Genomic DNA, 24533 nt, shown 5'->3' with positions numbered 1-24533 from the left:
TTTTTGAGGGACCAATTAAACACACAAAAGTGGGGGAGAGCATATCAGTTGACCTGAGACTTTTATACATATGTGACTGGATAAAAGAAAAAGTGGGGAAAGCTGATGGCATCCCAGAGGGTTTCCAAACTTGAAAGCGGCCTATAGAGAGAGGGAGTGAGAAAAATGCAAAAAATTAGGGTGAGAAATTCTTGAATGATTGTTATTTCACAGTGGAAAAATTATGTCAAATGGCCCCTGTGCCGGTTTGAATGTATTATGTTCCCCAGAAAAAGCCATATTCTTTGATGCAGTCTTTTGGGGGCAGACACATTAGTGGGGATTAAGTTGGAACGTTTGGATTAGGTCGTTTGCATGGAAATGTGCTCCACCCAACTGTGGGTGATGACTCTAATTGGATAATTTCCATGGAGGTGTGGCCCCACCCATTCAGCATGGGCCTTCATTAGTTCACTGGAGCACTATATAAGCTCAGACAGAAGGAGTGGGCTTGCTACAGCCAAGAGGGACACTTTGAAGAATGCACAGGAGCTGAGAGAGAGAAGCTGAGAGAGACATTTTGAATATGGCCGTTGAAAGCAGACTCTTGCTCCGGAGAAGCTAAGAGAGGACAAACACCCCAAGAGCAACTAGGAGTGACATTTTTGAGGAACTGCAGCCTAGAGAATAACATCCTGGGAGAAAGCCATTTTGAAACCAGAATTTTGGAGCAGATGTCATCCAGGTGCCTTCCCAGCTAACAGAGGTTTTCCGGACACCATTGGCCATCCTCCAGTGAAGGTACCTTATTGTTGATGACTTACCTTGGATACTTTATGGCCTTAAGACTGTAACTTTGTAACCAAATAACCCCCCTTCATAAAAGCCAATCCATTTCTGGTGTTTTGCATTCTGGCAGCATTAGCAAACTGGAACAGCCCCAAACTCTTTCCTGGGTAGTGAGATTGACAGCACGTTAATAACTTACAGCCTAAAGAAAAACTGAGATTCTTGCTGTAAGGAAATTGAACAATGGCTCCAGATACAAAAGTCTCTGAGTGTGGTTGGTAGAAACTCCAAACAAAACTCTCCTCTTTCGTTTTTTCCACAAGGAGGACAGTGGGGATGGGAGAAAAAGCAGCCACTTTATCTTCTCCTTGCCCAAACACACTAAAGTCTTGTACACCTGTTATATACATTCAGAGACTTTGATCAGAATCTCCCCCTCACCTTATAGATAGGAAAGACTTGGGAACATCCATGTACTGTGAAAATATGACTCAGGATCATGAGGTATTTAAGAATAAACGATAGCACAAAATAAGACCAAGACGAGTGAATAGATGAATATGAAGATGAAACTGTTATTACCATTGAACTTTTTTTTCAGACTTAATTTTATTTTTAAGCAGATTTACTTTGCATTAAATATAAAAAATTTCACATTCTTTTGTCAATAATTTTGGTCTTCTTTGCTGATTCTCAAGGAGAGTTCTTTCCCTTGCTTGTAGTAGCATAAAAATTAAATTTTGTGAGATTCATCATTAGCTTCACACTGAAGGAAAGGTAAATAGGAGATGGTGTGCTTATGGAAGTGCAAAAATTATTTGCACTGAGGGCTAAAATAAGTGAATAATTTAAAAAGATTATCACTGAACTTTGTAGAAGTTTAATAAGTGCATTTAAAGATGTTTGGGAATGTACTACACCCATAAAATAAGAAGACAGTACTATAAAAAGAAACAGTGGTCATAAGACTAGAAAATATTTAGAATATAAAATACAAATTCTATTTTAAAAAAAGAAGATTAATAGAAAGGCTGAAAAATAAAATCTAATAGACCCAACCATAAAGCAAGATGATTAAAATAAAAAGAAAATACAAGAAAAAAGTTGAAAGATATGAAACAAGAAAACCAATCCTGGAGGTTTAATGACTGATTAAGGAATTCCAGAAAAAAGAAAGGGAAAGAAAAGACGTGGTGGAAATAAGTGGAAATAATAAAAAAATAATATAAGAAAAAATTCCGTGATTGACAGTAGAAATGTGGCTTCAGAAGGAAAGGGCCAAATGAGTGCTGACCATCAGATGAATGAAGAGGTAAAGTCAGTCCACGTAACAACTAAAACACAGGACAGCCAGACAAAAATTAAAAGAGATGATCATCAGTTTTCTTCAGGAACAATGGATACTAAGAGACATTTTAGTAATGTTTTCAAAAGTTCTGGGGCAAAATGATTTAAACCCCAAATTCTAATTTTATATTTTGTCAAATTAACAATCCATTACAAGGGAAAATTCATTTTTAGACATTCAAAACAAGACATTTCTTTGTACCTGTTCCTTAAAAATAAATTAAGAACATACCCTAGTACAGTAAAATTGGAATCTGAGATAGAGAAGAATGTGGGATCCCAGAAACACTGTAACTAACTCAGATATACAAAAATAAATAAAAGAATTTAAGAATTACAACTATACCACAGTCCTAAAAAAGCAACTATTCAATCATAAAACAGGAAATCAGAAGGCTTCAAAAAAATAATAATGGGCTATATTCAATAAATGGAATTCCTGGAAGGTTGCCAGTTCTTAGTGATATGGGGAAGAAGTGACACATTGAAATGTGGGTGATGAGAAATTGATGGTGGGTGAGAAGAAGACCTATTTGAATCTTGAATTAAACACCCTTTTGAAAGGTTCCTGTTTATAGAAATAGGTGTAAATTTCCTTCTCTATGGGTTCATTAATACTGTTTCTTTTTACTTTTACTATTGAGATGTTGTTTATCGATATGTCTCTTCAACATATGGGGAAAAGGAACAAAAAAAAGACTAATTCCTCATTTTCCATAAAAGTGAGTCAAGTGATACCATTTGAGGTCAAAGACAAAGAAGTATTTGTGTATATTAGTTAGTCAAACACTAGGAAAGCAAAAACATAGATAAAAGACATTATCTCTTGGGAACAGTTTTAGTTATAAGGTGGAGACGATAAAGAAGGTGACTTCGTACATCTTTATGTAGAGCTTGATTGGGGTGTGTGCATGTACATGTACTAGACTAATAATAGTTAAAATCATGCCAAAAGAATCTATGATGAACTAGATATGGTTATTCCCCATGAAAAATAGTTATTGCCAGACAGTATGCTATGTGTAGTGGTTAAAGGGTTTGCAAGTTCAGGAGAACAGATGAAGGGGTAATTGATTTTCAAGCAGGTCAGTTTATAGCATTGGTCAGGAATAGCTTCAAACAGTAGGTGATATCTGAGAAGCCATCTCAAATGATAAAAAGAAATTTGGAGGAAAAGACAGTCCTTGGTAGTGACAATAAAAATGTGCAGTGACATGAAGTCATGAAATAATTTTCTGTGTGTTGGTAAAGAAGAAAATTGGGGATAGAGTGTGAATATAAGACAAGGCTAAAAAGTGAGGTAAGGGCCAGGAAACAGGGGTCACTCTAAGCCATGTAAAGGAGCCTAGACACTGGTTGCAATTTTAAAGTTCATTCCCCAAAAGATTTGTATTGGCAGCCACCATCAAAAGAAAGTAGAGGTTGGTAGTTTGACAGAGTGCAGATAGAGGCATATATTCTAGCAGATTCATTTCTTTTTAAGACTCATTATTGTATAACCAAACCAGATAATTTAATAACCATACACAGGATAATATATAGATAGCCCAGATCTAAATATAAGATCTAACTCTAACGTTTTTTGTCCATAAGCATCAATGGACCTTGGCAGTCTTGGAAAATTATGTGAGTTTCAAAAGTTTGTGTTACTTAACACTAAATGGTCTACAATTTTTAACTTTCCAATTTGTAAAACCAAGATACTTATTTTTTTTAAAGACTCAAATTATGACACAAAGCACTTGGTTTCATTTAAATCATTTCCTTATATAGTGGTAAACATTTTTAAGTTGCTCTCAAAGGACATAGCGGTCGCTCAAAGGACCATACACAGATTCTAATTGTCACATGTCCAAACAACTATGGATTAGAATAGGGGTACATAAAACAACTAAGGGGAAAAGTGGTTTTATTAAAGCACATTTAGCTCCATTTAGTTAAAATGTACCACATGGGATAATCACTTCAAGTAAGACCCACATTGACTTGCCTATCAGGTTTAGGAAAGTGAATTATTAACTACTGTTTTCTCTCTGTAATGAACATTACCCACAGTTTATAATGGCTGAAATATCACTGCTAACTTAAATTTCTGTTTGCATAAGAAATCTTGTTATTTTAACAGGCAACATGTTTATTCTACTCTGAGGCTTCTGTAAAGTGTAGAAAAGGAAACATCCATCATAATAATTGCTTTAGCAGCCTAATAGATGTAAAAGACTCATCTACTTGCATTTTGTGAAGTATACACTTCAAAATGATTCCATTATGTTAATGAGGTTCAGGAGCAGTCTGTAACTCAAGATAATGGAATTGTAAACATTAACACAAGCTTATGGCTCTCAATCTCTATATCATTTTGCATGTGTAAAATTGTAAATGAAATAAACCTCAGGTTGTCTATTATTTTCCCTACTGATAGTAAATAAGCTTTATAAATAAAACATTCTGTAAGTATCATGAGTAAAGTTGAAAGAACAAAACTCCTCTGCATCCAATCCTCTCTCTAATCCATTCCCTACTTTGCAGTCAGAAAGCTCGCTCTCTCTCTCTCTCTTCTTTCATCTCTCATCTCTCATCATTTCTCTATATCTATGTATCTATCATTATCTGTCTTTCTATCTATCATATATCTTTCTATCTATGTCATCTCTGTTTAAAACCTTTAAGTGGTTTCCCATTGTTCATAAGATAAAGACCAAATATTTAAGATAAAGGTCAAATATTTGTATGACTCAGATACTGAGTGAAATGTTTAGCATATAACACTAATGAAGAAGAATTTTAGAAAATTAGACAATTAGCTGCTTAAATTATTTTGGAATCCATATAGGATATTAAATTACTTGTTCAAAATATCAGAAAAATCTTGATTTCTCCTCTATTTGATATCTCAAGTACATAATTATACTGTAAAATAGCAGAACGCCTCAAAAATCAGAGTAATATTACTAAAAAGGATATTGATAACACTCTTGGATCAGAAGGTAGGACAGTTGAATGTAGTTATAATTTTGACTTTCATTAGTTGTGTGATGGTGAAACTCAGCCTTTCTTTTATGAAGTGGTTCTTTGCTTAGCTAATTAAAAAAGGTAGGAGAAAAAGATTAGAATGGGATGATTGGTTCCACACTTCATCTAAGTATAACAATACAGAGGTAATATTAAATAGACGCAGGATATATGCAAATATCTCCTGACATTAACTTGTTGTAACCCTTATTTAATATATCACCATTAGATAATCTCATTCTTTAGATAAGTCACTGTTACGATAAAATATCAAGATTTTCATTTTATAGAGGTTACATTTTCTTTAGTGAAACTTACTCCCACAATGTTTCAAGTGATTCCTGCCTCTAGTTTTGTCCTTCTCAAATCTCTTTCACAAAGCTCAATCAAACACATAAATTGGCTCATGTTCCTCATTTTCATAAAATCTTTCAAATTATGATAAAATATTCTTAACATGAGAAAGTCCTCTGTGTTCTTGTCCTTTATACAGCCTTATCTCTAGCCACTGAGTTCATTCATTCATCAAATACATTAGGAATGAATACATACTATGGGTTAGGTATTGTGCTGCGATGGGCCATACCTTGTATCTTATCATCTCTCAAAACTCATCTGCAGCAGAAATCACTAATATCAAGCATTTTGTGTAGTACCTGGCCACTAGCTACTTCCCTTACTTTCCTTTCAGCTTATTTGTTCAACGTCTCACCAAATCTAAAGCTCATCAGGATTTCTGATATATTGGCAATCTTAATTTATCCAATTTGTCAGCCATACCCCCGCCCGCCCCACCCCGGCCCTTTCTAATTTATGGAGTTTAGAGTTTACAGTCCATTTCTTGTTTTTGTTTGTTTGTTTTTCCACAAAGACTCTTGCCCAAACTCTGAACCCCACTGCCTTTCCCTATTTCCAGTGTACAGCAATTCCATTCATGAATAAACATTTTTATCCTTTTAATCTATGCATGTATCTATGTAGTTGAACTCTGCTTGGGACAGGCTCAATGGGGCAAATCTGTCCCACTAGAAATCTATGATTTCCAGTGCAATAACTGTCCTTTTGTCAACTTCCCTTTTCACTTCTGAATTTTACTTCAAACTTTATCCAGTCTTTGCAAACCCAACTTCTTCTCCCTTGTCCCCTCTACCATGATCTAGCTTCTTATTCCATAAAGAAAATCAAAGCAATTAGGGAATTAATACTCTCTTAATTTCCTCTTCAAAATATATGACTCTATACACATCTGCATCCATCTTCTTTTTCCTGGAAATGAAACATGATTCAGTATGTTTCTTTTGCAAATAAGATGGAGTGAGATAAATACCTAGTTCTTTAATAAAGGCTTTCAAGCATTATGATATTCCTTTCTGTGCCTGAGTTCTAGTATTCTTAGTGGATTAAGCGTAATTGCACCTCTTTTACTGAGGTCTAATTTTCAAAAAGTGCCATAATTGTGCCCTTTAAGTTAATACCAATATTAAGAAAGGAATTAAATAAGATGCATATGTAATACACAATTATAAGACAGTATGTACAAGATGTTCTGAAATTTCAAAAATTAATATGTGGAGAAATAATATATGTAGACACCAAGATTTTCGAAGGAATGGCCAAATATTCTGAGTAATTTATAATATCTATCCATTCAAATAACAATATTCTTCAGAAGACCAATATTAAACCTTTATATAAGAACTATATGAGGATTGTTTATAAAGCAATGTCATTTTCAAATGGGAGGAAGGTATATGAACACACAACAATGAAAAAAAGGAAATGTGGTGAAGAGTAGAGCGTGAAGCCATTTAAAGAGTCCAAGAAGTTTCCTCATTTTCCAAACACTGGTGTAATTAAAAACAAAACAAAACAAAACAAAAAACACCTGATGCATACAAAGCTGAGTCTGTCTGCAGGCATTACTCAGCTCATAATGACCATTTTGAAACCTCTGGCTTAATAGACTTCAGTATCACTGCATTGAGTCACCATGGAATTAATCTCTTTCTGTACATTTGGAAAGAATTTTTGGACAAACACTATTCAAAGTAAAATACCTGAATTAGTCTTTCCTGAACAATAACTTAACAGAGAGCATCCCACAACCCCAGAGGGTAACTTGACCTTTTAAATTATTTTTTCTCAACATTGTCACTGCTTCATCACATGTAGGACCTGTGCACATATGGCCATTCTTCCGAGGACTGTGGTGTGAATTTCTTATAATAGATAAGGATTCGTCTAATTCTTGATACTTTCACTGTTTACATAGTTTAATATTTTTTTAAAAAGTAAATCAATTCCTGAACTTCAATATTTATTATTAGTTAAAAAAAAAATAAAGAAATTACCTACAGCCCACCTCAAAATAGTTTCTGACACACCAGGATATCATAAAAGCATGTTATTTTCTATTACAAGTTGTTTCCAGGAATTGCCAATATGCTGATAGTTAGCTTATACCAACTGCCAAAAGCAATGGAATAATAATCCAATTTCCCCAAAAAATAAACTGGACACAATCTACAATATGAATGTATGCAGCAGGGAAGCCAGATTTTTTTAGAGAGGACAAAAGTAGAGCTTTAATGTTAGGAAGTCATAATACATGATATTCTAACTAATTTTTCTTTCTAAGGTTGTTTTCCTTAACTGTAAGCATGTCGGCCTGAGCTAGGAAAGGAGCATGATCTAAATAAGACAGTATGATAGGGATAGAACCTCAAGGAAGTGATGATAAAGGAAAAGTTACTGGTTAATAAGTACAAATAATCACAGTAGGAAATGTGTACTGGAGAAAATGAAAATGAAATGACTGCTTTTTTTTTTTCATTTTTATTGGGATTTTTCAGATACCATACAATTATCCAAAGATCCGAAGTGTACAATCACTTGCCCCTGGGTACCCTCATACAGCTGTGCATCCATCACCACACTTAATTTTTGTTCAATTTTTAGAACCTTTTCATTACTCCAGACAAGAAATAAAGTGGAAGATGAAAAAAGAAAAAAAGAAAAGGAAACTCGAATCCTCCCCTATCCCAAACCAACCCCCCTCAATTGTTGACTCGTAGTATTGGTATAGTACATTTGTTATTGTTTATGAAAAAATGTTGAAATGCTACTAACTGTAGTATATAGTTTGCAATACGTATATATTTCTTCCCTACATGCCCCTCTATTATTAACTTCTAACTGTATTGTCATACATTTGTTCTGGTTCATGGAAGTGATTTCTAGTATTTGTACAGTTGATCATGGACATTGCCCACCATAGGATTCAGTTTTATACATTCCCATCTTTTGATCTCCAACTTTCCTTCTGGTGACATATATGACCCTGAGCTTCCCCTTTCCACCTCATTCACACTCCATTCGGCATTGTTAGTTATTCTCACATCTTGCTACCGACACCTCTGCTCATTTCCAAACATTTAAGTTCATCCTAGTTGAACATTCTGCTCATACTAAGCAACCGCTCCCCATTCTTAAGCCTCAGCCTATATCTTGGTACCTTATATTTCATGTCTATGAATTTACATATTATAATTAGTTCCTATCAGTGAGACCCTGCAATAATTGTCCTTATGTGTCTGGCTTGTTTCACTCAGTATATTGTCCTCGAGGTTTTGTCATCAACCCATTTTTTTTTTTTTAATATGGTTTTGTTCACTCACCATACATTCCATCCTAAGTAAACAATCGATGGTTCTCTGTATGGTCATATATTTATGTGTTCACCATCTTTACCACTATCTATATAAGGGCACCTACATTTCTTCCACAAGGCAGGAGGGAGAGTCAAAGAAGGTAGAAAGGCAAAAAAAAAGACAAAAAAAATGACAGCTAGGAAGTAGCAAAAGGAAAAGTAATCTTAAATCAAAGTAAAGAGTCAGACACCACAACCAATGTCAAGTGTCTAACATGCCTCCCCTATCCCCCCCCTCTTATCTGCATTTACCTTGGTATATCACCTGTGTTACATTAAAGGAAGCATAATACAGTGGTTCTGTTAGTTACAGTCTCTAGTTTACTTTGATTGCATCCCTCCCCCAATGCCTCCCCATTTTTAACACCTTGCAAGGTTGGCATTTGCTTGTTCTCCCTCGTAAAAGAACATATTTGTACATTTTATCACAATTGTTGAATACTCTAGATTTCACCAAGTTACACAGTCTCAGTCTTTATCTTGCCTCCTTTCTTCTGGTGTCTCACATGCTCCCCACCTTCCTCTCTCAGCTGTATTCATAGTTATCTTTGTTCAGTGTACTTATACATTGTTGTGCTACCATCTCCCAAAATTGTGTTCCAAACCACGTACTCCTGTCTTCTATCACCCTGTAGTGCTCCCTTTAGTATTTCCTGTAGGGTGGGTGTCTTGCTCACAAAGTCTCTCATTGTCTGTCAGAAAATATTTTGAGCTCTCCCTCATATTTGAAGGACAGCTTTGCTGGATATAGGATTCTTGGTTGGTGGTTTTTCTCTTTCATTATCTTAAATATATCACACCACTTCCTTCTTGCCTCCATGGTTTCTGCTGAGAGATCCGCACATAGTCTTATTAAGCTTCCTTTGTATGTAATGGATTGCTGTTCTCTTGCTGCTTTCAGGATTCTCTCTTTGTCTTTGACATTTGATAATCTGATTATTGAGTGTCTTGGTGTAGGCCTATTCATATCTCTTCTGTTTGGAGTACACTGCACTTCTTGGATCTGTAATTTTATGTCTTTCATAAGAGATGGGAAATTTTCATTAATTATTTCCTCTATTATTGCTTCTGCCCCTTTTCCCTTCTCTTCTCCTTCTGGGACACCAATGATACGTACATTATTGTACTTTGTTTCATCCTTGAGTTCTCGGAGATGTTGCTCATATTTTTTCATTCTTTTCTCCATCTGCTCCTTTGCATGTAGGCTTTCAGGTGTTTTGTTCTCCAGTTCCTGAGTATTTTCTTCTGCCTCTTGAGATTTGCTACTGTATGTTTCCATTGTGTCTTTCATCTCTTGTGTTGTGCCTTTCATTTCCATAGATTCTACTAGTTGTTTTTTTGAACTTCCGATTTCTGCCTTATATATGCCACACAGTGTTTTCTTTACAGCCTCTATCTCTTTTGCAATATCTTCTTTAAACTTTTTGAATTGATTTAGCATTAGTTGTTTAAATTCCTGTATCTCAGTTGAAGGGTACGTTTATTCCTTTGACTGGGCCATAACTTTGTTTTTCTTAGTGTAGGTTGTAATTTTCTGTTGTCTAGGCATGGTTTCCTTGGTTATCCAAATCAGTTTTTCCTAGACCAGAACAGGCTCAGGTCCCAGAGGGAAGAAATATTCAGTATCTGGTTTCCCTGAGGGTGTGTCTTAGAAAATTGCTCCACCCTGTGATGCTTCAGGTCACTGTGCTTTTCTGCCCAGCCGGTGATGCCTGTTAGCCTATAATTCTTGACTGGTGTGAGGAGTTATGGCTGTGATCCCCCAGGCTCTGGGGTTTGGTTCTGAATGGAAAGGGCCCCACCCCTTTCCTCTTAGAGAAGATAGACCCCCTAAGGGGGGTCATTAGCATTTCAATGGTCTCTCTCTCTTTGCTTGTGCTGTCTCCATCCTTCCCTGAGTCACAGCCTTGGAAACTGAAAATGACTGGGGCTTTCACCACTGAGCCGAAAAAGAAGCAGATAGTCCACTTCAGACCTAGTCCAAGGCGACCCTCCAGCTCTCCAAGGTCAGTCGTCACCCAAAGACTCTGGTTTTTGGGGATTCGTACCTGTAGTGAGCAGTTCACACTTGCTACTTAAAACCCAGTTGGAGCTCAGCTGAGCTATATTCACTTGCTGGGAGAAAGCTTCTCTCTGGCACCACGAGGCTTTGTAGCTCGGGCTATAGGGGAGGGGTCTCATGACTCGGATCTGCAGTTTTTACTTACAGATTTTATGCTGTGATCTTGGGCATTCCTCCCAATTCAGGTTGGTGTATGATGAGTGGACAGTCTTGTTCGTCCCCCCACAGTTATTCTGGATTATTTACTAGTTGTTTCTGATTTTTTGTAGTTGTTCCAGGGGGACTACTTAGCTTCCACTCCTCTCTATGCCGCCATCTTGCCCCAAGCCCATGACTGCATTTTTAACTTTTTGTACCCTGTTCAAAATTTTCAACCTTAAAACAGCATGCAAGCATTACTTTTACTTATAAATAATGAGGTCACAGTGAGAAGATTAGGAAATAGATGACGGAGTAAAATAGAAACTCCTTCCTCAGTGACAAATAAAATAACAACTAGCAAAAGTCACCTAATAGTAGACACCAAAAAATTAAGAGGTACAACCTACTGTTTTAAATTTGAAATATTATCAGCTAAAGGAAAAAAGTGATGGTTTTAAGCAAACTCAGTACAGATCCTAAAATTGGATCTTTTGCCTCATAAATGATTCCAGTGAGGTAACAAAAACCCTTACATTTTCCAAATAACCCAAAATATGAAAAAAAAAAAAAGTGGTCTAGATAGGAATATGGACAGGACTGTAGGAGAAGATGGTGAAACAAGTAAAAGTGAACAGATGGAAGTGAACTGAAGGATAGAAGCTTAAGTGCTGGGGTTGCACTGAATTGGAGGAATTAACACGTCACATAAGCACATTTCCCATAGGCCCATGATATACCCCAGAATGTGGTAGAGTGAACCGAATACAATATTTGTATGTTCTGCATAGGGAGAGCAAGGATTTGGGTTCTGCTCCATCCCCAGCCCTGTCCAGCCCCATCAATATATATAGTATATATATATGGTATAGCATTAAGCTATAGGACTATTACTAGAACAGAAAACACACTCACCTTCACACTATGGCTCACCTGGGAACGTGTTAAAGGAAAGTCACCCTCATTGCTTGAGGCCTGATGGAAGTTCTGAGCAGAGCCGTTTGCTTTAAAAGTAAGCACAATGAAAAGAATGAGCATGGGACTCTATTAACTGCTATTGTGTAAGGGGGAAAAAGAAAAGACAAAGGAACTCATAATGCAAAAGACGGGTGAGGAAGTCAATTTGGAAGAAAAAAGAACAAATTTCCCCTGAGTGTTTTGTGCTATAGAAATACTTAATATGATATAAAACAACAGTATAAGATTGAAGAGGAACTGAAAAGCCAAGGAAACAAACTGAGGTCCAAAATAACAGCATTACCAAACTAATAAATAAACTGCAAACAGAAAGGTAGAGGATAAACATTCCTGAAACTGAATTATTGGCATAGAGAGGTTTGACATAAACATGTTGACCGCAGAAGGGTAAAAAACAAGAGATTCCAGCCAGGCCTGCCCCTAATATTTTCAGGGCCTGGGGTAAGTGAAAAAATCCCACAAAACCCATATTTCTAAATATTCAACACCTAATTCAAGGAAATAAACTGTTTAAAAATATTTACAATTTCTATTCTTCTTCTTGACAAATATACCTTGATAAAAAGACCTGCAAGGCCAGATTTTAATACAGAATCTGTGGACAACTCAGCATTCTGTTAGAATTGGCAGTGAGGAAAATACCAGCTTCTGGCCACAGTCCTGCTCATTGCCCATCACCTTTATTTTCCCATCCAGCTCTTTTAGACACCATGAAGGGCCTCAAATGCTGCGTGTGGATATCCCAGCCTATAATGCCAAGCTCTGTACACAGTCCCTGCAAATAGTCAAATTTTGGCCACTTCTTGTGTCTCAGAATAAGTATACAAGTGTTTTGGTTTGTCCTCAGAAAGAAAGATCATGGCAAGAGGCTATCACATATCCTTGAAATGTGTTTTGAAGTTAATAGTTGGGTAATTTCAGGGTCCCAGGAACTGTAGGATGATTTCAAGAGATCAGATTTCGGATGGGCATGGCTGATTGGCACAATGTAGCAGCTGGAGGAGGCAGAGTGTGGCCATCTAAAGCACAGGATCCCACTTGCTTAGGTCTAAAGGCAGTCCAGATTGCAGAAATTAGAGAAAAGATAATAGACATGGGGGAAATACAAAGATGATGTGTATTATAAGAATAATTGTTTTCCTAATAATAGACCCCATTTGTTATGAAATGAAGAAATATATTCAAGAAGATAATTTCTCTGAAATGAAGAAAGGACTGAATTTGGCCATTTAAACTGCAAATTGTGTTTCAGTTAAAGCTGTGGGTGAACAACTGCCACTGAGAAATATCCAGCACTTCGAGGACAGGCATCTAAGCAAAAGGAGCAAGTTAAGTAAAAAGGGAGAAAAATCAAGCTGATCTCAGACTTTTCTAGAGCAACATCAAATGTTAGAAGATGGAATAGCAGTGTGTTCAATGTTCTGAGGGAGTGACCCAAGAATGTCATGATCAGCCAAGTTGCTGTTCAAATATAAAGACACTAGATAACAGTCTCAAGTCTCAAGTACCCAAGGAATATATCAAACACCAAGGTTCATCAGTCAGAAGATGAAAGGAAAAGATGTGAAGAAAGGATTAGTTCACTATTCAACAGCCAAGTGCACTAATTCTCATGAAGAAAATACATTATAAGAGAATTTTAAAATTGCCAGGTTTTCCTTCAAGTATAGGAACAATGAATAGAAATTCTCAAGTATCTGAGAAACCAGAGATTATGTTATCTCTTCAAAACTTCCTAAAGAAAACTAAACAAAAACAAAAATCTATTGTACAATGAAATCTAGCTAACAAAGAAATAAAATCAAAATTAAGATTTTGGCATTGTAGAAACGGCAGTAAGAGAACTGATGCTAACATATGTATCTTTTAATTAAAAAGTCAGAACAAAGGATCAACAACAGGAATTATTATTGCTGAATAGAATGTAAATGTTAAATTCCTTAACAACAAAAAACTAACAATCGTTAGAAGGAAACGGAGGGAAAATGGGAGGAAGTGCAGGGTAATAAATACCTCATACCTCCAAACAGATACTTATACAATCAGACAGCTGGGGAAAAAAGCTTTTAATGTTCTTTCATCAATATTTTTCTTTATTTCAAGGGGATGTTTTAGAAACTAGTGTATCTTGAGATGAAGAAATGTATGTTTTAAGTTCAGCTATTCTTTATATTTTACTTAGGTTTCTTTCTTTTTTTTCTAGTATATTTCAGTAAGATTTAATACCATTTATTTAAAATTATCTATCACATTTCCTCCTTTCTACTTTGCTCCCTCTTTCCCTAGCTCCAGCCATCTCCTTCCCTCCTGCCCCCCATATATGTAATGTTATTTACCTTTCATTAACAATGGTTATTTCTAGAAATGTTTTTTAATGTCTTCCTTACACTATTTTAATTTCTAAATTCATTTCAGTGTAAATGTTTTCTTTTAACCAAAAACAATGGCTATTTCTAGAGCAGTATCAGACCACATCAAACATAGAAAAAAATAATCCAAATTTGCTTTTTATATTTCATAATTATTAAACAAAATCATAATTTAAAATAAATTCATAAATTATATCATCTATGCAAGTTCAAGAACACACTTATAAGACTATATATTGTCATGAGGATATACTTGGGAAGTGAGAGTACAAAAGCATGCTCAGAGAGGATAAGTAACAATTTCAAGGAGACAGAAGAGTACATTGGGAAGATGGACTAGGGGCTTTGCAGTATCTGTGTGGTTTAAATAAATTTAAAAAAAAAGTTCTCTAGGCAAATTTCGCAAACAGGAACATCTAAATCTGGATCGTTGGTACTGTGTGCCTATTACATTGTTTCCTATTGTTTTCTAAATATTTTTAAATGTTCATAAAAATGTTTAAAAAGTACAAAACAAAGTGTATTAGCTTGCTTTGCTGTGTAGAAATTTTGAACAGTTTACTTGTATAATCCATGAAGTTATTAAAATGCTGATTCTGTCCTAAGACGACAAATAAACAGAAAGAGCATCACGGCAAGTTTCCTTTGCAAGTGTGTCTGGCAATGAAAAGAAATTCCAGCCATAAAATATGTCACCACTAAATCACACTATTTTATTTAAAATGCGTTGATAACAAAAACTGTTCATAAGGAATACAATTCCACATTTAAAAATACTTATAAGATATATGTTTGGGGACCAAAAGATAAAAAGTTGATAAGTTTACTGTAAAAAACTTGTTTTGCCTAAAACTATGAATCTATTTATACACTGCTTGTGCTAGCTTCATAATTTTAGGATAGGTTTCGTAACGAAGAGTGCAATCTCAGAATAGGTACGAGGAACTTGAGTTGCGAATATGCGGGGCAGTGTGTGTAGTGAGAAGTACCAGGGCTCAGGGGTTGGAAGACGGGCGTGTTATCTCTTCTCCTTCACGGACCTGTTCAGTAATCTGAACGTGAAGGTGATTCGGCTAAGGCATCTGCCATCTCTGTAAACATCAAGTGATCTGGCTCAACGATCCATTTCAAACCTTTGCAAGCTAAACCATCCTTTGGTCAGAAATCACTGTGTCTCTGCTCTGGTTCCCTAAAACCCTAACTACTTGGTCCTGGAATCAAATTGGCTTACTTTTGAACTATCATTTTATGGGGCCAGTGCTTCTAATACTACTGTCTTACTAAATTTTAGGTTCTTTAAAGTGTGGCTCATGAAAGACTCGGCATTAAGCTAATGTAACTTCTGAAGCCCATGCTGCCCTGCTGAAAGGACTCTGATTCTAACCAGGGAGAGCAGAGGAAGAAATTGGCAAGGGTTACAATTTTATTGTTTTTTTTTATGCACAAGGGCAAGATTATGTGGTTTCAGACGACATGTTTGGATTTTAACTTAGAAGAGGATTGATTTTCAGATAATAATTTCTGTCAAATACTTAGAAGATGGGAGCAGATTCATATGCAAATATGGGGCATCTTGAAAATGGCATTTTATTTTTGGAGTCTTTCATGTATTTTATTATTGGAATATCTTATTTTTTATTTTAATCAAATTGCAAAACTGCTAGACAATGTGGTTGAAATGATGTAGGATGAGACACAGACTAGTAAGTCGATTTTCAGAGGAATGCAGAGAGGCTTTGGAATTGATTTAATTATTGCACTGTTTTGAATAGCTTCTTTGCTGTCTGGGGGCAGTGGAAATGTGGGGGCAGGCATTGTCTCTTTGCTTCATTTTTTCTAGTGTCACCAAAACATTACTCTGGTTGAATAACTAGACTTCAGAGCACATCTTTGACCACTGATGGGAAACCATTACAACAGTTTCAGAAATACCTAAATCCTAGGAACCCAAAGGTGCTCAGAGTTGATGTAATAGACAGATATATATACACACACATATATATATGTGTGTGTATATATATATGTGTGTGTGTGTGTGTGTGTATGTATAAACAGGAAAGTTACACAGCCATGAGCTTCTCAGCAAAGAATGAGTAATACCTCCCATTGTGAAATCACTTACTGGTGCCGAAAAAACAATGAAAAATAAATCTACTACTAATTCATTTTCAAAGATAGATTTCATAGATGGAAGATTATTTTTCTGCCACATAAGAGAACAATTACAGCCCTTACCAGTTAAGTACAATTCTTAATGGTTAAGTCAAGTGGAACATGAGAAGAAAAGCAGAAGTTTCAGGGAGATGTTTGGGGAAACATTTATTCACTACTGCTAATGTTTCCTTTCTGGTGGAGGCACATTTTCACTTCCTCTGTCCTTGGGATGATGGCATGAGTTATTTCACAGGAGAATTGGGGAGGGGGGAATGGATGTATAATTAAAGTTCTGTGTTTCCCCTTCCTCTTATGCATAAGTTATCTGCAGAGAACACACCTGTTCAGCTCCAGGTGCAGTGAGGGCATTTCTTAGCCTCCTCTGATTCAGATTCCTTGTAGGTTCAGTATCTGGATTATAACATGTCTTCAGACAATGGTGTGTCATTTATCAACCAGCCCTTTCGGGGAAAAACCGTCCCCAGTTTGTGGTATTGAACAGTTTCTTTGGCATAAATGCTCCCTTTGTGGCTGATTTTAAGTAACCAATATGACGTCAGTGAACATGGAATTGGACCACTGCATATAGGTAACATTCTTTAACCTGCCTTTTATGAGTAATTTAAGTGATATTTTAGCTTCCATGTGCTTACTTGGAAGTTTAATTTCTCAATTGATTCAAAGCCTGGGCTGGCAATAAGAGTATTAGTTATTTATCACTCTCAAACACCACAATACATAGAGGTTCATATGGACCATTTCTAATTTACCTTTGTAGCTCTGTGAGCAATATAGTAACTGAACCAAACTGTCAGTTAGCAAATGGAAATAAATGAATAAAATTTGATTTTGTAATGAGTAAGGACATTTCTGAATATAAACAATAGCACAATTTTTAACCTTCATTTGAACAATCTGGGCTTTTTAGTTTAAAAAATCATTCAGCTACTACAAAGAAAAGTGCAGACATTTCTCATTCTAAAGCTCTGAAGAATTAAAATGTTATATTCTCTTGTTTCTGAACCTCCAGTATTTCTACCAAAAGATTTTGATATGCTTTCTTCTTGAAGATGGCCCTAGTAGAAAGGATCTTACACTTTCCAGAAGCATATGGTAATCTCATAATAAAAGTAGATCAGATGAAATATATTCTTAAGTAGTTTACCTAATATTGAAAACATTAAGCACAAAAAAAAAAAAAAAAAAAAAAAAAAAAAAAAAATGTTCAACAATTGACAATTTAAATTGCTTATATTTATCATAAACCAAAATTTATAGAAGTAGCTATTTTTTAAATTGGTTAAAAGCTACTTTTGCAAGGTGGATTTAAATATGTCAACAGAAATGTGCCCCTTTTATAGTTTATTCTTTATTTGTAGAAACAGTTAATTACACTGAATTTTAGATGTTGGCATTTATACTCACAATGATTTTTTCCCCTTTTCTGCTATGTTTGATAAGTCCTTTTTCCTTGGAGAGTCTACTCTGTTAGAAATTGTTTCCATTTTCTTTGTAGCTAAATGTGACAGGAGGGATTATGGAAGAAAGCAATTTTTTTCACATAATAGCTACCACCCTTCAACCTTACATCTATTAAGAAAAGCAGTGCTGTAAGAAGTGAGTAGACAAATAAGTCAAAGAAAGGAGAAGATAAAACTTCAAATTAACTATACAGTGTGACTCTGCTCAATTGACTTGCTCCTCCATGATGCCCGATAATAGTGTAATTGCATATTTTCAGCTAAGGGAAATTCAAGTACAATGAAACCCTGTCATGATGTGGTTAAGTAGGGTCTAAGAGATTCATCTGTGTAAAAGCTGGCGATGATATTGTGAGGATAATGATATGACCTTGACAAGCCTAAACAGCTATCTCCATCCAGCCACTGGGCATGGGATTCTGTAGCTCTGACTATATGTTCCAAATCCATAGAGGTTCCAGCTAGAACTTGGCACCACCTGGTGGCAGCTGTCCACTCTGTCTTCTGTGTAGCAGGGAAAAGGCTGGGTTCTGAAACTAGTTGGGATTTCCTGGACAGTGACTGAAACCCAAGGAATCTGGTTAGCTGGCAGATGTTTCATCACCCCTATCCAGGGAGTTTGGGAAGGATAAACACTGAGACTATGAGGACCAAGCCTCGAGTTGCCTGGCTCCTCAAGAGGGGGCCCCAATCTTCCCTGCATATCTGGTCACATCCTGGTAGATGAGAACTTTAGACCACCTTCATTTGAGAACACAGGCTGGGTTGAACATGAGGACCAGTCATCAATCACCATCATCCAAATCTGTATTAACACAGGGTAGATTGTTGTGTGGTTTTATTGTACTATGTTTAACACCAGGGGATTTCAGTGGACCATCCCACAGGGCATACTCCCGAGTTTTGAGATTATAAACTGAATAAAAAAATGTTAGAAAGGAAATGAAGCACTAAATTGGCTTATCAAGAATTAATAAACTACTCCCTATACTCCTACTTTCTCTCATTCTTTTTTACTTTTTGTCTGCAACAAATGGGTCCACCACCTTCCATGTTTTCTTTTATTCACTAAAGTATTAGGTACCACACAAATCTCTCCTTTTAAAAAGTCAACTATTGAATGGAAGAAAAACCATTCATTGAAAATTTCTGCAAACATTATAAATTTCTATTCCCTTTGGTTACCTGCATGGGTACATTTTATGGACTTTATAGTCAACAAACCAATATACACAATTACCAACAGAAACTGAGCTCTTATGTAATTAAGTATCATGTTATTAAATATTCACCATTACTACAGCCAAAGTTAACATAAACAATAAATGAAAAAAGCAAAGGAGGAAGGCTGAAGGTTGTATCTTTGTGGAAAATAATTAGAAATGTGAATGAGAGGCACTTGTCGTCTGCCTTATGAAGTTTTTTATATTTTCTAGCAGCTTTTTGTTTATATTCAGGCTCAGTTGCTGGTTCAGTACCTCTTGATATTTTTTCCCATCACTTCTTTTTCATTCTGGCATTGGGTCTTCAATATTTATGCCCACGTCATCCTTATTGTCAAGGCTCATACTGCTCAACATCCGTATTCGATACCAATGTACAAAGAGAAGGGAAAAAGTGAAAAACTTTGAAAATACAGCATAGATGGCACATAACCCAAGGGGATATTCTGTTTAGGCACTGTTTTAAAAGAGAATATAAATAGGTTGCTTGGTCACAATACAAGCAGCTTAATACCTCACATTCAAGCTGCTCAACGCATTTATGTTAACTAGGTATTATGAAATCTGTTGATGGGAGCATATAATCAGTCTAGGGGTAATTTGACAATATTTAAAAATAATAAATAAACATAGTTCTAGGAAGTCATCCTATGTGTGCACGTCTGTATGTATACATACTCTTGCACATGGTGCATGTAAGAACGCTCACAAAGTACTATTTGTTATAGATGTAGCTATGTTTAAACATAAGATACACTCTCACCATGCCTACGAGAAGGTTCAGTGGATTATCATTTGTTGAAACACTGCTTGTAAGAAATAAAAACAAGAACAAAACTAAAATCTTACAAAATGGGGGGAAAAAGTGCAAAAACTATGGCATTGCCAGGGAACTGGAGCATCCACACAGCACAGCTCCTTAAAAGATTGACACAGAAAGTTTTGCCATGCTGCTGTGGCTGGCTTGGAAAGACCTAAAGCTCTATTTTTAAATAAATCAATAACAGCACTATAGAATAATGGCCACAGTGGGATCAAGATTACTCTGAAAATCCCTTAGAAGGTTCTAAGATGGAGACGAATATATTATTTTCCTATAATTTTAACAGTGAGTTTTTCCTGCAGACTTGGAACAGATTCACTGCTTGGTTGAGCACTAAATGAAGGAATTTGCTGACATCTGAAGTCCATGTTGTAAATATAATGACAATAAGGCAAATATGTACATTTATAAATACTAGAATCACACTCAATTCAAAGTGATGCTTATATTACAAAATGTAGGAGGGCAGTAATGGTCACTGGGACCAGATTTAGATACAGAATATTTATGTTCCCATTCTTGAGCATGGGAACAGTTTGCACTATTTAAATACCCCCTTATCCCAATATCCCTTATTATACTGATCTTGCATGTATAATTAAATTCTATAAGTTAAAGACCATATATTGGCACCTCCTTTGCAAATAGTACTCACGTATTTGAGAGAAAAAAGATAGTGGTGATGGTGGTGGTGGTGGTGGTGGTGGTGGTGTATAGGTGAAGATTTTTTGGAAGGCTGAACCATACCTGTAGACAGAGTGGGCTGATGATCTTTTAGAAATTGGGGATGTATATAAAAAAATCACACTTTTTGCATATCTTTTTATATTATTTAAATTTCACCATGAGTTTGTAACTTTTTTTTATAATACACGTCTTTGGGAGAAACAAAGTTACTCCTGAAATAATACAAAATTCCAATAAGTTTTAAGAAAGGGTATCTGTAAGTTAACAGAATTGATCACCATGTATTTGAATTTAGCCTGTTTGTGGTGAATGTTTTCATAAAAGTAATTATAAATCTAATGAACCCTGCAGATAGAAAGCCAAAGTGAATGCAGTTATTTAATATCACTATTACTGATAATTTCTTGCCATTCTCTCTATAATGGCTCTACCACCTTATATTTCCCATATTTACATGCTTCACATGAAGCCTAACTGCTCAGACCATCTCTAATCTCACATCACTTTATCCCTCATGTGGCAGGCAGAGTGATACTTCTAAACTGAAAAATTCCATGGCATTGACTCTTCAGTGGCTCCTCACCACCAGAGAAAATTTATACTCTAAATAAGTCTTTGGCAGGCACTGTGAATTTTCCCCCAACAATTTTCCCTTTTCTTCTTCAGTAAAAGAATGCTTAAATGTTAGCTGGGCACACAGCTACCCTGCCTCAAAATTCCACATTTTCCTCACTCTTGGCAATGTTAAATTTTTACCTGATCGCTGTGATACTGGAAAACAGAAGATTAAGAAATCCCCCACACCTACCCTTTGTGTTCCAGAAAATGGTTTACTGCAAAGAACCACTCTTCTTCATAAGAATTAGATAAAACCCATGGATGCCCCTTTGTTTGCCTCTGACAAAGCCAGACACAGCCTCTGCACATTCCCAATCTTTGATTTATAAATGATTAGCTAAACACCTTGTCCCTACTGACCAATTAGAACAAAGTGCTTGTTAACCAAAAATATTTTAAGCGTCTCTCCTTCCTCCAGACCCCTGAACTTTAAGAGGACCTCCAGAAGATAGACTGTTTCAGCAAAAATTTTTCTTGGATCTACTATATGATCACACCAACTTTTCATCCCACTTCCCTATGCCAAGTTCATTCTTCTCTACAAGAAAAATCCCATTTTGCCTATGTCTTGAGATGCTTGTGGACCTTAGGGTCAGAGCATTCTCCCTATTGCAATAGCCCCCTCTTTCTATTGCAATAGTCCCTTTCCCCCTTTTTCAATAATCATTTTGATTAAAGTCTCTCTTTGCCAAGTCCAGATTTGTTTGTTTTTTGTTGGACATTCTGGTGTAGCTGGTAAGCGTGTCATATAATGTAGACCTAGTCAATGGAATATAACTGAGGTATGTAACTTCCAGGAAGTCTTCTTAAGGAAGGGTTTTTCCCATCTCCTTCCTGTTTCTCCTGTCTGCTGCCTGAAATGCAGACATGATGATGAACAACCATCTTGAAGATGGAAGATGTACCTTGAAGATGCATTGGATTACCTACTTTACATGAGAAAAAATACTCATTTAAACACCTGCTTTTATGAGAATTGGTCACTCAGAGTTGAATATAATCCAAATGAGTAAAAAACATCCTTCATGATCTGGTTGCTGGCTGTCTTTGGAGGTTCATCTTTCATGACTCCTACAACTGCACTCTGTGTTGCAGCTCTATCTAACTAGCACTTTCTAGAATACGTCATGTTATTTCTTACATCTGTATCTTAGTATCCCTTTGTCTGAAATGTTATATTCCTATCCCTACTCGATATCTTCTTCTTTGCATGAAAATTAGAAAAAGACAAAATTTATTAGTCTTTTTTTCCAGTCCGTAACATATTGCTTGACACATAAAAATTGCCCCCCAAAAAGTGTTTATTGAACTTGACTGAAGAGATGTATTACCTCAGGCACAAAAATAAATGCAGAAAAGTATTTTTGAGCTAAAGATAATCTTCTCAAACTAATTTGCCTTCCCCCCAAACAGGTCCAGGAAAAGAACAAAAGGATGAAGGAATTGAGAAGAAACAGACAATGCAGAGAATATATAAATCTCAAATATTATTATGAATATGTTCAGAGAGAGAGAGAATATAACTGTATTCATCAAAAAAGAATATGATTCTATGAAAACACATAATGAAAATATGAATGGGTCTCATATATTAAACTTTATAACTATATTTAAAACTCCAGTTAAAGGGTTGGAAGATAACTGCATAAAGTAGAACTAAAAGACAGAAATGGAAAATACAATCTAAAAGAAAGGAGAAAGGAATGGCAGAGAGGGAATCATCAGCAACATAACACATAAACACATCTCAGAACAGAAGTAAATGACTCTCTGTAAATATCTATTGATGTTTGCATGTATTCATTCTTTACCTCATGGATCACAATCATAGTTATTGACTACATGCTATCTGCCAGAACACATGCTAGGTAGTGGTGATAAAAAAGATGAATAAAGTATTATTTCTGCTCTCCAAGGTCTTATTGTATTGAAGAAGACAGGCATATAAAATCATAAATACAATATAATGGCATTAAGTAAAACAAAAGTTTGTAAGAGCCCTTAGAACTATGGGAAGGACACCTACTCTACCCTAGAGTCAGATTGGAATTTCACAACCTAAAACTTACGTATTATATTTATGGCCGATACTGTGATGGTCCTCACTTCTTTTTTTTCTTTTTTAAACATTTCCCACAGAATGAATTTTAGCTTTTAATTCAGTGCTCAAAAACTCCCTCATAATCTGCAAAATTCAAATGCCACTAAGAAAACCAAACATTTCCATTAACTTTTTATTTTTATTGAAGTATAACATACATATGGGAAAGTATACAAATCTTAAATTCACTTCAATTTTTTTTTCAAGGTGAATACTCCCATACGACCAATATATAAACTAATAATTAAACATTTCTAGAACCCCAAAAGATCCCTTGAGTCACTTTCAGTCACTTCCTTCTCCCAGGTGAAACCACTTTCCCAACCTTCTAACTTCATGGATTAGCATTGTTCTAGTTTGCTAATGCTGCAGAATGCAAAACACCAGAGATGAATTGGCTTTTATAAAAAGGGGGTTTATTTGGCTATACAGTTACAGTCTTAAGGCCACAAAACATCCAAGGTAACACATCAGCAATCGGGTACCTTCACTGGAGGATGGCCAATGGCGTCCGGAAAACCTCTGTTAGCTGGGAAGGCATGTGGCTGGCGTCTGCTCCAAAGTTCTGGTTTTAAAATGGCTTTCTCCCAGGACGTTCCTCTCTAGCAAGCTTGCTCCTCTTCAAAATGTCACTCACAGCTGCACTGCGTTCAGTCTCTTTGAGTCAGCATGTTTTATATGGCTCCACTAATCAAGGCCCACCCTGAATGGGTGGGGTCACACCTCCATAGGAGTATCCCACCGAAGTCACCACCCACAGCTGGGTGGGGCACATTCCAAGCAAATCTAACCAGCACCAAAACGTCTGTCCCACAAGACCACAAAGATAATGGCATTTGGGGGACACAATACATTCAAACCGGCACAAGCATTGCCTATCCTTACACTTGATAAATGAAATCATATCCCATATTCACTCTTGTGTCTGGCTCTGACTGAATGAGATATTTCTACATCATTGCACGTAGCTATAGCCTTTAAACAACCCTTCAACCAGAGAAAAATGTTAGACTTAATTACTGTGAAAATAGTACAGAGTTCTCATATACCCCATATACAATTT

The 24533-nt window shown here is 36.0% G+C and overlaps 1 protein-coding gene across 5 annotated transcripts in view; it reads right to left on the bottom strand.

The window, feature by feature from the left end:
- Positions 1-24533, bottom strand: part of PRR16 (proline rich 16) — a 245662-nt gene that overhangs the window by 48403 nt on the left and 172726 nt on the right. For 2 of the 5 annotated variants that reach the window (XM_037802233.1, XM_037802235.1), the window contains one exon: positions 11970-12040. The exons of the other annotated variants lie outside the window; for them this stretch is intronic. The gene's annotated coding sequence lies outside the window, so the exon portion shown is untranslated. The remainder of the gene's footprint in view (positions 1-11969; positions 12041-24533) is intronic. 5 annotated transcript variants of the gene reach the window in all.

The sequence above is a fragment of the Choloepus didactylus genome, chromosome 13 (genome assembly GCF_015220235.1).
Source record: "Choloepus didactylus isolate mChoDid1 chromosome 13, mChoDid1.pri, whole genome shotgun sequence".
Lineage (NCBI taxonomy): Eukaryota > Metazoa > Chordata > Mammalia > Pilosa > Megalonychidae > Choloepus > Choloepus didactylus.
Note: the sequence above shows the minus strand (reverse complement) of the source record. Positions and strands in the feature narration are given on the sequence as shown.